The sequence below is a fragment of the Wolffia australiana genome, chromosome 2 (assembly GCF_029677425.1).
Source record: "Wolffia australiana isolate 7733 chromosome 2, ASM2967742v1".
NCBI lineage: Eukaryota > Viridiplantae > Streptophyta > Magnoliopsida > Alismatales > Araceae > Wolffia > Wolffia australiana.
The window spans coordinates 22,772,040-22,785,179 of record NC_135836.1 but is presented as its reverse complement, the minus strand read 5'-3'; the positions used below and the strand labels follow the sequence as shown (position 1 = coordinate 22,785,179).

At 41.5% G+C, this 13,140-nt stretch overlaps 2 non-coding genes across 2 annotated transcripts; one reads left to right on the top strand and one right to left on the bottom strand.

Annotated features, from left to right (window-relative positions):
- The first annotated feature begins 1,961 nt into the window (after positions 1 to 1,961).
- LOC144700358 (small nucleolar RNA R71) lies at positions 1,962 to 2,067 on the top strand. Its single transcript, XR_013580728.1, has one exon. It is a non-coding gene; the product is annotated as a small nucleolar RNA R71 (small nucleolar RNA).
- Positions 2,068 to 10,176: 8,109 nt separating this feature from the next.
- Positions 10,177 to 10,285, bottom strand: LOC144700361 (small nucleolar RNA R71). Its single transcript, XR_013580731.1, has one exon. It is a non-coding gene; the product is annotated as a small nucleolar RNA R71 (small nucleolar RNA).
- Between the last annotated feature and the right edge of the window lie 2,855 nt (positions 10,286 to 13,140).

The window sequence follows — 13,140 nt, the reverse complement described above, 5'->3', positions numbered from 1 at the left end:
ACATATTTAAGGTGAGAAGGAAGAGGTTTCAATTCTAATTCGTCAATGGGCGTAGATCTGTAGTTATTCATGTTTTCGCCCTTCATTTCACCATGGTCATCCTTCTTCCCCTCATAAGCACTCTCATTCACCGCCATCACCTCATATATTACTTTCCCTATAGCATGGCATTCATCATTTTCATCATCTAGGGAACATGTATAAATGTCTTCCTGGCTACTATTGGGATACTTCATCAATTGAGAGATTGGTAACTCAACCTCTTCTTTTCCCATGCGCAATTTAATTTTTCCTTCATTCCAATCTGTGTTCACTCTTGCGGTAGCTAAGAATGGCCGTCCTAAAATAATCGGTGCATGACTAATTTTTCCTGAAATTTTTACATCCACTACTATAAAATCGACAAGAAATGAACACTTTTCTACTTTCATCACTACATCCACCAACTGTCCACACGGTCTTCTAATTGATCCGTCCGCTAACTGCAATTCTAAATTTATAGGTTGTAATTCACCAAATTTAAAAGTCTCAAATAAGGCCTTAGGCATGATATTCACACTTGCTCGTGAATCAAGTAAGGCTTTGGTGAATACCTCCCCCCTAATTTCGCATTTGATCACTAGTGCTCCTGGATCCTTGCACTTTTGAGGTAATTCATGCAGAAAAATTGAACTAATATTCTCAGAAAGTTGAATCCTCTTTTGCTTCCTAGGAGGTGTACACAGGTTTTTCACAAATTTGGAATAATCAGGGATGCACTGGATCGCATCTAAAACAGGAATTTCGACCGTAGCCTCTTTCAAATACTCAAGAAGTGGGCTATCTTTCGATTTTTCTTTCTTCGCTTGTAAGGCACTAGGGAAAGGGATAGGTGGGCAATATGTTTTGGGGTTGGGTTCCTTTTCCAGATTTTCCTCTACCACTTCATCCTCATCCCTTTCTACTTCCTCCAACTTATCCTCCACTTCATTTCGATTCTCTATAGCTGCAAATGTATTAGCCAACTCTTTCCCACTCCTAAGTTTTGATATAGCACTCAGCTCTCCTATTTCTTGTTGTTCAGTCAATACATGCATGTCATGAATATGCTCATTAACTACACTACACATGTCATCAACATAAAGTAAATTGCTAGGATTAATACAGGCCTGAGTAGGGAGTTTACCTGATTTGGCGCCCATCTTCATAGGGTCTTCACAAGTACCTTGCGGTGCTCCCCCGTGCGCAAATTGTTGACCGCTGTGAAGGCCGATCTCCGCCTTGAGCTTCGCCATCTCCCTCCGATGCCTCTCCTCCATTTCTTCAAAAAGCTTGAGCATCCTCTTCTTGTCTTCTTGCAGCTCCTCGATGACCTTGGTGAGAGTCGCATTAGTGGGATCTGGAAAATTTCGGTAAGGTTGATAATGTTGTTGGTGATGGGGATTGTTCGCCTTGGATTGGAACTGTTGTTGGGGTGGTCGGTTGTTGTTGTTCCATCCCTGTCCTCCTAAGTTTCCTCTAGTTCTCCATTGGACATTGCTCCCTTCCTGCCTGCCTATAGCATTCACTTCTGATATCATAGGGCATTCTTCTCCGGTGTGGCTATCACTTTAGCACATTTCACATCGATTTATTTGGTTGGGTGCTCCTCCGCTATTCTGACCTTGCCATAATGAGATCATTTTTTCATTCATCTTTTTCATGGCTTTTCCATCATTACACCTATCTGTTTTTCAATTCTATCCATAGTAATCTGGGGTTCAACCCCTCTAACATCCAACAGTCCACTTTTCCGAGGGGTAACCCTAACATGATCGGAGGCATCTTGGTGATAGGCTAAATTATCGGACATTTTTTGTAGTAGTGCCATAGCTTCATCTTCATACATGTCTGCTATTGCTCCTCCACTTGAGATATCAACTCTGCCTTTCTCCACATCATTCAAGCCTTCATAAAAAATTTTCACTAACTCCCATTTTTGAATGCCATGGTGGGGGCACTTCCTAATGAGCCCCATCAATCTCTCCCATGCTTCGCTAAATGTATCATTTCCCTGCTGAAAATTTGTAATCTCTCTTCTGAAAGAATTTGTCGTAGCCACTGTATAATATCTTTTCAAGAAGCTCTTCTCCATATCATTCCATGATTCAAAATTTGTTCCCAATGTTCTAAACCAATCCTTGGCTCTATCCTTAAGGGCATGAGGGAATAGTTTCATTCTCACAACTTCCTTGGAAATTCTGGGGTAAGTGCAACTATCACATGCTTCGTAAAATTTTTCTAAGAAGTCATAGGGCTCTTCGTTTGCCTTCCCCAAAAAGGACGGTAATAGCTGAAATTGGTGTGGATCGATTCTAAACATCACATCTTCTCCAATCGGGGTAGATATCCTGGTTAAGATGGGGGTTTCTGCTGGTGTGGAATACTCTCTAATCCTCCTCTGTCCATCGTTAACTACCTCAGGGTTTCCTGTTCCATTTTCTATTGGGTACATTGGTACGGGTCTAATCAATATCTCCTCTACGAATGTGCGTTCGGTGAAAGACGACTCGGGTGTGGTGGAATCTACTACAGGGAGATTTCTGTCACTGCTCACTAATTCAAATCCAGACCGAAGCTTCATACAAAACCACTAATTCAAACACAACACCCGTTAGTTGTTAAAAACCAAATACCGTCTTAAAACAAAATCAATAATAAGGAGACTTAACAAACTCGTGAGCAACAATTGACCTATGTGTTTACAAATAAAAATATGTTGAATTCCTAAGTGTTGCCTCCCCGGCAACGGCGCCAATTAATAAGCCAAAAAGAGGGGTGAAAATTACGCAATTTTTTTAGCCCTTGTCGTTGTGAATTTTTGGCTTATGCAATAAAATTTATAAAACTCTACTTAATATGTATAGTGATAAGTATGAGTGTCGTCTGATAAGCTCAATTTTACTGTGATTTTTACTGGTTATTTATCAAGATAATCGTGTGAGGTTGAGAGCGTATACAACAAAATTTATAACCTCACGGCTTAGGGAGAGTGAGGGTCGATCCTCAGGGAGCAGAGAAACAGCAGAAAATGTCTTCGGTTCAGTTTGAATTATCAGATCAGAATGTTGAATTTCAGCAATGGAAAGAAATATCTATAGTCCAATTCGATAATTCTTCCAGTAGCATGTACCACTCAGGATTACTCCGCAAGATTAGAATCTGAGTTTAACCACAAGCAGAATCCTATAGTTTCAATTAAATAATGAAATGGGCTGCAACTACGGTCTAGTCAATTCATCAAACACCTAGAGGTGTTTGATTATGCACGACCAAAACCTGCAGCTCGCAGGGGGAAGCTGCACGAGCTCACAACTGCTTGCGGTGCAAGCAGCTGCGTGCACACCGAGTGGGCTCGTGGCTGCGCGACACAAGCTTCGCGACCCGGCCTCAAAGTGCCCACCCGCCTGCAACACGCTCGAACAAGCGTGTTGCGTCCGCTGGTGTGCGGCAACACTTGTGGCGCAGCGCACAAGCCCGTGCGACCAGCGGTTGCAGCTGCGTCTTGGGAGTGCACAGCGGTGCTTGTGGCGTCTTGCGCAAAGCCTGCCCCTTGCGCTGCACAGGAGCTCAAGCAAACTTTTGTTTATGTAGATAGGTTTCTGATAGGTGGATTAGATTGATAGGAGCTTGAACAAAGGAATAAACAAACACAAACAAACACAAAAACTATGAACTGATATTCAAACTAACACAAAGCAACAACACAGATTGGGAAATGCTGAAGAACCTTTGATGATTCTCCAGCCCCAACTGAGATTGTCTGAAATGGGAAGAGTACACCACTGAACTGAAGAACTCACTCCAACCAAGGTCACTTCCTTGCGGCGAGGTGGAGGTCTTCGATCTTCAGTTAATCTTCAGCTTGTTTCTCCTCCCAACTCCAATGCTCAGCAGCTCTTGGAGGGTGCAGAAATCCTCTTCTCCAAGCCCTTGTTTCCTTAGAGAAAATTCTGAACACCTAAACTCCTCTCTCAAGAGAGTATTTATAGGTTTTCTCTTAAGTCATGCCCAGGGGCATTTTCGTAATTTTTGCCCCTTCGAATTTTTGCCCACTTCTGTTGATCCTCCTCTCTTCCTTGATCTTCTTAACCTGTTTCTGAATGTTCACTAGCCATAAAATGTTAAATATATTCCACTTGATTCAAAGAATCAAGTAGGGTTAGTGATTTCATAAAACAATACATATGCATGAACTTAACATGAATTCACAAGATAATTGTAATGAATTTAAACTTAAGAACTTGATTATTTGATGACATATTTTAGAGTCATCATCGTCCAAGGGAGGCAAGTAGGAATTTCAATTTGATTTTCTTTTTGGTGTTTTAGATCCTAATTAGAGTGAATTTGATCTTCAATGAGGATCAAGTCACCCTAATTAGGTGAGAATTTAGAGAGGGGGATAGAAGAGATGAGAAGACTAGAAGAATTAGGGGCTCTAAATTTCCTTCTTTGATCCTAATTAAAGGATCCAAGAAGTCATTTAGAGAGGTTGAAAGAGGGTTCTTAAAATCAGTTGGGTTGATTTTTGCAGATTGATAATTCAGAACTAAAAGGGGGAAATTGAGAATTCTAAGAATTAAAACTAAATTTTTTTAGAAGTTTCTTTTGTAATGCAATTGAATGCCTAGGAAAAATCCCTCAATTTCTCCTCTCAATCCTAATCAGGGCTTGTACATGCCGCTCAAGCCAAGCGATTTAGAAGTTCAGACTAGAATGGAGATGAAGAAACAAACAACTTAACCTATTTCATTCAAAATGCACCAAAGTTTGAATACAATGAAAGAAAAAAATACCAAAACTGTTGATCCAGGCTGGGACTCTTCTCTGTCTTGTAGCTGTGCTGAAGCACCCTCCAGAATGAGCCCCTCCTCTTGAAATTCAGCTTTTATACCTAGGTTACATGGTGAAAATCACCATTATACCCCCGTTTAGTAATTAATATTTATCTATCAATTTAGGCTAGATCTGAATGATCCAATTGTACAGATAGAAAGAGGGAATCAAGACGAGCAAATCCATAACAAAATCATCTCAATCGGAATTCAGGATCAAAAGTTATTAATAAATCAATTTTAACCAACTTTAACTATTGGATTAAAATTGATTTATTTCTTAATTCACGCAATGACGTGTCGGCAGCCTATTGCTTGCCGCATTTCAAATATCTTTGGCGGGCTCTCTCTCATCGCGCCATGTACCTCACCTGCGAAAAAAAAAAAACAAAAGAAAAATCGAAAAGCGGGATTTGCATATGCATCGCTACGCACGTACCGGTGCGTTTCTTTATACCTTAACCACGTCACCACCCGTGCACGCGCGTTGTATGCGCTGCATGGGCGGTGTACTTACCTCCTGCGTGTAGCGCACATCTCATATCCGTTGGATTTTAATCCAACGGCTAGGATTTTGCCACGTCGACGCGGTGGAAGGCACCGGCGCGCTGTTTCAACGGAGCCCTTCATAAAACAGATTATTGATATCTGACGCCGCCTAGAGGTATTTGTATATATGTCCTTTCGGCACTCTCTCTCCTCCGATTTTCTCTAAAATTAATAATGCAATTGCAAATAAACCCTGAATGATTTTAAATTGGATCTTTACGCCTGCCATGGGGACGGAGAGCTGTTTTCTGGGTCTTTTTGCAACGAAACGTTGCAAAAAGGCCGAGGAAAGTCTAGATATTGCATTAATACATTTTTTTCTCTTATAAATCTGCCCTTTTTTAATAGAATAAATGCATTCCTTCTTAAAATAAATCCCAGAAAATTCCTAAAAATTTTAAAAAAATTCTAGAAAATTTAAGAAAATTCCCTGATTCATTCCCACGTTGATAAATGTCAAAATAAAATTTTTAATGTGCCATTTTCATCCAAAATTAATTATTTCAAGCTTCAATAAATCCTTACAAATTCATATAATTAACAGAAAATTAGGGAAAAATCAGAAATTACTTGAAAACATTATTTTCGTGTAAATATATGATAACACCCCAATTTTAAGCCTTTTAAATACATAAATCATGCTAAAAAAATGAAATAAAGACCGAAATTAGGGTGTTATCACTAACCTTTTTATCACCATGCCTTGGAGTGGAGATGGCATTCTTTTTGCTTACTGTCTTGACACATAGTGCAAGTAAAGAAGTTCTCATTCAACGTGTCTCCCAAATTTTATAATCCTAGAGTGGAGGTATATAATTGCGTCATGCATCCTTGAATCCCCTGAATTTTGACAACAACAACCTAATATTAATCTGTGTATCTATCTGTGAATAGGTTTACCTTGCAAGTCCTTAGGCATTAGGTTCAACTTCATATGCGGGTTTTCCACAATCTGCTGGGAACTATATGGATTATCTCCCTGGACTTAAAAGCCAAATTTGCATAATTATTGCAATACAATATGTAAAATAGCCACAATATCACTAAAACACGTAATATGTCTAAGACGGGTAAACCTCGGCCTGGCTGGTTTAAATATGGTGATTGAACCCCAATTCACCGTCGAATGACACGCTCCATCATTTTAGTTCATGGGCACTGTGAGCAGTTGGTACTGAGTGCGTCGTAAATGGAAGCAGTAAAAACTTTTATGGAATGAAGAATTTTTTGGATGTGTTTGATGGTTTGTAAGGATTTGGAGCCTCGCATCTTGAATAGTTTTGACAATAATGTAAACGAATGAGAAAAGTGTATTAATCACATAAATTTTATGTCACTATGGCTCTGGAAGGAGGTGGCATGTATTTCTTCTTCTAATACATATAAAGAGTTGAAGTAGAGGATTTCTCCTGAAATGGTTTCTGAAATTGACAAGCCTAAAATGGAAGTACGCAATTGCAACATTTTTCTGTGGACCTACTATCTATGAATCCCAGGAATTTTAATGATAATATTTGAATCTCGATCTCGTATTTAGCTTTTAGTAGGATCGCATGTGACTCCTCACGGACTTAGTTCCCTTAGTTATCGATGCTTCCAACTAGGGGCGTAGAGTCATTTGCATTATCTATCTGGAGATAACAGGTAATTTAACGTATCGGGTGTGTCAAAATGGATAGTATATGGGAAACACAGCTGAAACAGTCAACGACAAAGCACAAAATAATCGCTGTTAACCTAACGCTAGGAATGTGCTGCATTAGTTTTTTTTTTACGTGCCTTGCCTTGTTTTCTCTGTTCCGCGATCGCTGACGGTGGCACATGTGACATTGCCGACGTCAGAAATACTGGTTTGCCCAAGCTGACCTGTTGCAGAGTACTCGCTAGAGACACATTTCAGTTTTCCTTTGGTGGAACGTGTGTTTTGTGTCTAGAACAACTTGTCATTGACATCTGCACGGCGTCACCGAGCGCAAAAATAACAACTAAATATATTTTGGGCGTCAAAGGTTTTACAAGTTGCAAGGAGACAATGGCTTGGGGTAAGGAGTGTCGTCTAATAACGCCCAGAATTCCTCGAATTCTTCAAGCTCTCTTCCGGAGGAAATATTCCTACCCTGAAAAATATTATCTTCCCCTCTTGCACCTAAAAAATTATAAAAGTGGAGGAGGCATATAGTGATACGCAAAAAAGACAAAAAGGATGACGAGACCAAAAAGACTAAGAGGATCGTATACGCACCTGTCATGGACGGGATAGGCACGTCCTGGCCCCAACTCTGCGGAACGATGTCCTTCAAATCTGCACTTACACAAACAAGGTGAAGATGGATGTGAGATGATGATAAAAAAGAGGAAGACTAAGAGAGTGTTGAAAACACCTTCTTCCATCGCTGCGGCCTCGATCAACTTCGAATCAATAATATCATCTTCGGCTACCGCATCTAGCAAAATAAAAAACAAGATGACGGGTATAATGATGCGCATTATGATGCAAATAACGATGAAACATAAAGAATCAATGCTAAGACAGTGAGTGATGTGCGCACCGGTCACGAACGGAGTTGGGATGTTTCCAGGGCCATTGCTCTGAGCGCAGGCTCCCCCCGTCACTTCTTCAATGGGCTGCTCAGGTGTCATGTCCGCCCTCTTGGGAACTGGAGCGGTCTCAATGGTCTGCAGGGGGCCTTGGACAAAAGGGAGCTCCATCTGTGGATTGCGAGGGATCTAAGGAGTGATGTTGTCCGCATCCACCGCGTGGCTGGGGCCTGGTTCTTGGCCCCCGCCCGATCTGAGATTTGACGGCACTAAACCTGGTGGGTAGCTAAGACGCGGCCGAGCCGCTACCGAGCTTACCATGGTTGTGAAGTCTAGGCCCCCCATGAAGAAGTTCATAATCGGAGGCAACAATAGCTGGCGATAGACCTCTAGAGTCTCTGGGTCGTTCCGGAAGACTCTGCATGAAATAAATGAATCGTTGGCCCCATATACAGGAACCTGGACGTTGCGCCCCACCTTGCGTAAGTATAACCCACACCCAACATTAGATGGAGATATCCAGAAGGGCATCGAAACAGACAGAGAGAGAGAGAGAGAGAGACATGACAGGGACAACGAGAGAAAGTAAACGGAGAGAGAAAGGGAAAAAGAAAAGAGAGAGATTGCCTGAGAGAGACCCAACGAGACCGAGAGAGAAAGAGAGATAGAGAGAGTGAGGATTTTCCCAAGATAGCGACATAAATATTTACGGAGGGTGGGAGAAAGGGAGACTGAGAGAGAGATAGAAACAAAGCAAGGGAAATAATAACAGAGTGAGAGGGAGGAAGAAAGACGAAGAGAGCGAGAAAAAGAGAGAAAGATTGACCTCGAGAGGGAGAAAAAGAGACCCAAGTAATAAGGAGAGACCGGAAGAGAGAGAGAAAGACTGGGAGAGAAAAGAATAAAGAGAAATATTGACGGAGAGACAGGTAGAAAGAGAGACCGAGAGAGAACAAAAAGAGATTGGAGACTGGGAGAGAAAGCCAGATTGGAGCAACACAGACGGAAAGAAGGGAACAGAGAGAACGGGAAGAGAGAGAGAGAGGGACGGAGAGAGAGACAAGACCGAAAAAAGGGGAGCGCGACGGATGAACACATGCGAAAAAAGACCGAAAGAAAGAGAGAGATTGAGAGAGAGTGAGAGCGAGATGGAGCAAAACAGACCGAAAGAAAAACACAGAGCGAGAGCGAAGAGAGAACGAGATGGAGCCAAATAGCTTGAAAGAAAGACAGAGGCGAAGACCTGTAGGAAGGAAATCGGTTGTTAGATCTGGGCGCCTGCAAACCATATATAACTAGTAATTCATTGAACCTATCTGGACATGATTGCACACGCTTTTTTTGTGGAAACTTAAGCTGTCTAAAGAAATCTCTGTGGTTTTAACTGAAGATAATTTAACTAAGCTCTATACTTGAATATAGAGACCTGAAATTACAGATAGAACCGGAAGAAATTCATTGCTGTTTTCTTTGCTCCATGTGGATCGACACCCCACTTACCCTAAGGTTGTGAGGTTATAAATTTGTTGTATAAGCCCAATCCTCACACGATTTAACCGCCAAATAACCAGTAAAAAACTACCAAAAATTGAGCTTATCAACTGGCGCCGTTGCCGAGGAGCACGGTATTACAGTAGTAGATTCTTTTCTGTCTTTTTAGTTATTCTTTACTCATTCTCCTAAAGCTACAGGACTTGAAATCCTCAGCTTATTGTCTTTCTAACTCTCTGCTGAAGTTCTATGGTAGTGACACGTTCAAGGGCTGGTGAAAAGTCTATAGAGAACGTTGCACGCGATGCAACTCCAGAATCTACAGTCACAGAACTAGAAATTCAGCGGGAAACTATGGCAGAAGAAAGACACCATCAGCAGGAGAGGAGGAGAACCATGCTCGACAGGTGGACACCCTCCGGAAGTGTGCAACAAACGGATGTAAATCTGAACATAGGTGAGGGTATCTTATTCAGGTATGATAATGCTTTGATACATTCTTTACCTGAATTTAACGGATTACCTGCACAAAACCCTCTAGAATTCCTAGATGACTTTCATATTAGATGTTCCTCCCAAAACGTTCCAGGATTATCTACAGAAATGCTTAAAATGAAATATTTTCCATTGACATTAAAAGATAAAGCATTTTCCTGGTATCGTAATTTAGGAATTACTTTTAGTACTTGGGATGAGATGCAGGGAAAATTTCTGCAGAAATTTTACCCTCTCTCCAAAACTAATTTTTATAGAAGAGAAATCCATAATTTCCACCACCATGAAGGAGAGGCTTTTAGTGAATCATGGGAGAGGTTCAATGACCTGCTGAGGAAATGCCCTCATCATGGAATTGAACAATGCCAATTAGCCCAATTTTTTTTATGAATCTCTCTCAGATTTCATGAAGAACAAGGTGAATCTAGCCACCGGTGGAACATTTTACACGGCATATGAGGATGAAGTTTTTGACATTTTGGAGAGAGTTGCAGAAACTGATTTGCAGGAAATTGGAGCAAATCAAAATGGAAGAAATCTACAGCCCAAGAGGGCAGGAGTGCTGCAAGTAAATGCCAAGGAGGGGGAGCTGCAAGCAGGCTTAAGGGAGACCAACCAGAAGTTGGAGGAGCTCACCTCCACCTTGAAGAATGTCTTTCTAGGTTACTCTCCCATCGTTAAAGCTAAAATTTGCTCTCTCTATTTTAGCAGAGAACACGAAGATGGGGCTTGCCAAGCCATGAAAGAAGAGGTGAAAGCATTCAACCAACAACAACCATGGGCTGGCCAAAAGAGAGTTGGATTCCAAGGTGGAGAGAGCTTCCACCAAGGGAACAAGCCTGCAGTTCAACCTCAATTTCAGCAAAGGCAGCAGTTCCAGTCTAGGCCTCAGCAGCAGTATCAGGTCCCATCTCAGACCCAACCTGATTTCTCTACGCTAACCCTTGTCATTTCAGACATGATAGAGAAGCAAAATCAAAAGTTGCGGGCGGAGATGAAGATGCGGATGCAAGTGATGATGGAATTCCAGACAAAGCAAATGCTGGAATCACAGGAGAAAATGAGGAAGCTGCTAGAGAGCTTCAGGCCTGGACCTTCTGAACATCAAGGTACACCTACAGAACCTCCTTGCACATCTCATAGATTTCCCACTAAGCCTATGATAAACCCATGCAACTTACACCATGTACAACATGCAACTCATGATGAAATAAAGGAGGAAGATCCTGAAGTTCTAGCAATCTCAAAATTGAGAAATGGAAAAGAACTTCAGGATCCTTATCAGAATTCTGTAGAGAATCCTAGAAAGAGAAATGAGCCAAGGGAGGAAGAAGGGGAGGATCTTCCCTACGCGGAGGAACCTCTACCTTCTACGAGTGGGCAAAATGTACCTTACCCATCTGCTCTGAATAGAAAAAAACCTGTACATGATTATGAGAACAGGTTATTAGAAAACTTTAAAAAGGCCACCATGACTGTCACAGTGGAAGACATGCTTAGGTGTGCACCCTATCTTAAGAAATATCTTAAGGATTCTTGCACTACTAGAAAAACTAGGGAGGTAGTAAAACTTTCAGAAAATGCTTCTAGTATTTTGAACGACATCCCTATCAAAATGAGGGATCCAGGTGCCCCTTTCATCACACGTGAAATAGGAGGAAAAACTTTTTCGAAAGTTTTATTAGATACGGGAGCGAGCATTAGCATCATTCCTACGGCCTTATACGAGGAATATGGCTTTGGGGAGCTTGAAGAAATCCATATGGACCTACTCTTAGCCGACGGAACTGTTAGGCAACCTGAAGGAAGACTGACGGACGTCATGATTACTGTAGAAAATTGTGAAATTCCTGTAGATTTTATAGTCACTAACGTAAAAATTTCAAGAAGCATTAATTTAGCTCCTATTATTCTAGGAAGACCGTTTTTAGTAACGGCGAGGACGATCATGGATTGGGAGAAAGGGACTGTAGAGTTTAAGATAGGAAAAGAGAGAGTGCAAATTGATATTTTGAAGATGATGAAGTGCCCCTTAGGGAGCAATGAAGAACTCAACTTATGTGCAGAAGAAGAGGGCGAGGAAGAAGTAGTGAAAGAGTATTTATCTCATATAGAAAGTAGAGAGTTCGATGATAGGCTCATAGATTCCCCTGTAGTTGAAGTAAGCCCAGAACTTAAACCACTCCCCTCATCCCTCAAATATGCATATTTGGATGTCAATAAGAATTTACATGTGATCATATCCTCATCACTCACTCTAGAACAAGAAGAAGACTTGCTCAAGGTACTTAGAGAGAACAAAGAAGCCATAGGTTGGACTTTTGATGATATCAAGGGGATCCCATCCTCAATTTGTGAGCATAGGATCTTCTTGGAAGAAGAAGCTAAGCCTGGTAGAGAGCATCAAATAAGGCTTAATCCTCATATGAGAGAAGTCCTTGAGAAGGAAATCCTAAAGTGGTTAAATGCCGGTGTCATATACGCGATTTCCGATAGTAGATGGGTGAGCCCGGTGCACATGGTTCCAAAGAAGTCAGGAGTGACTGTAGAGATTAATGAGAAAGGAGAAGAGGTGCAGAAGAGGTTAACCACAGGATGGAGGGTGTGTATTGATTATAGAAAATTAAACAAGGCGACCAAGAAAGATCACTATCCACTACCCTTCATGGATCAAATACTAGAAAAACTGTCGGGGCAGCAATACTTCTGATTTCTTGATGGTTATTCAGGATACAACCAAGTGAATATTCATCCTGAAGATCAAGAGAAAATGACCTTCACGAGTCCGGTAGGGACATATGCCTTTAGGCGTACGCCCTTCGGGCTATGTAATACACCCGCCACATTCCAACGATGCATGAATGCACTCTTCTCCGATTTAGCGGGAGAGTGTTTAGAAATCTTTATGGACGATTTTTCTGTATTTGGATCTACCTTTGAAAACTGCCTCCTAAGCCTCACCAAAGTATTAAAGAGGTGCATTGAGTCCAACCTCGTACTAAGTTGGGAAAAATCTCATTTCATGGTGCAGGAGGGAGTGGTGCTGGGCCACATGGTAAGCAGCCGTGGATTGGAAGTGGACAAGGCCAAGATCGAAATCATCCAGGACCTTCCACCTCCAACCAACCTAAAAACCCTTAGGGGTTTCCTCGGCCATGCGGGTTTCTATAGACGCTTTTTTTTAGACTTTGCTAAAATTTCTAAACCTCTC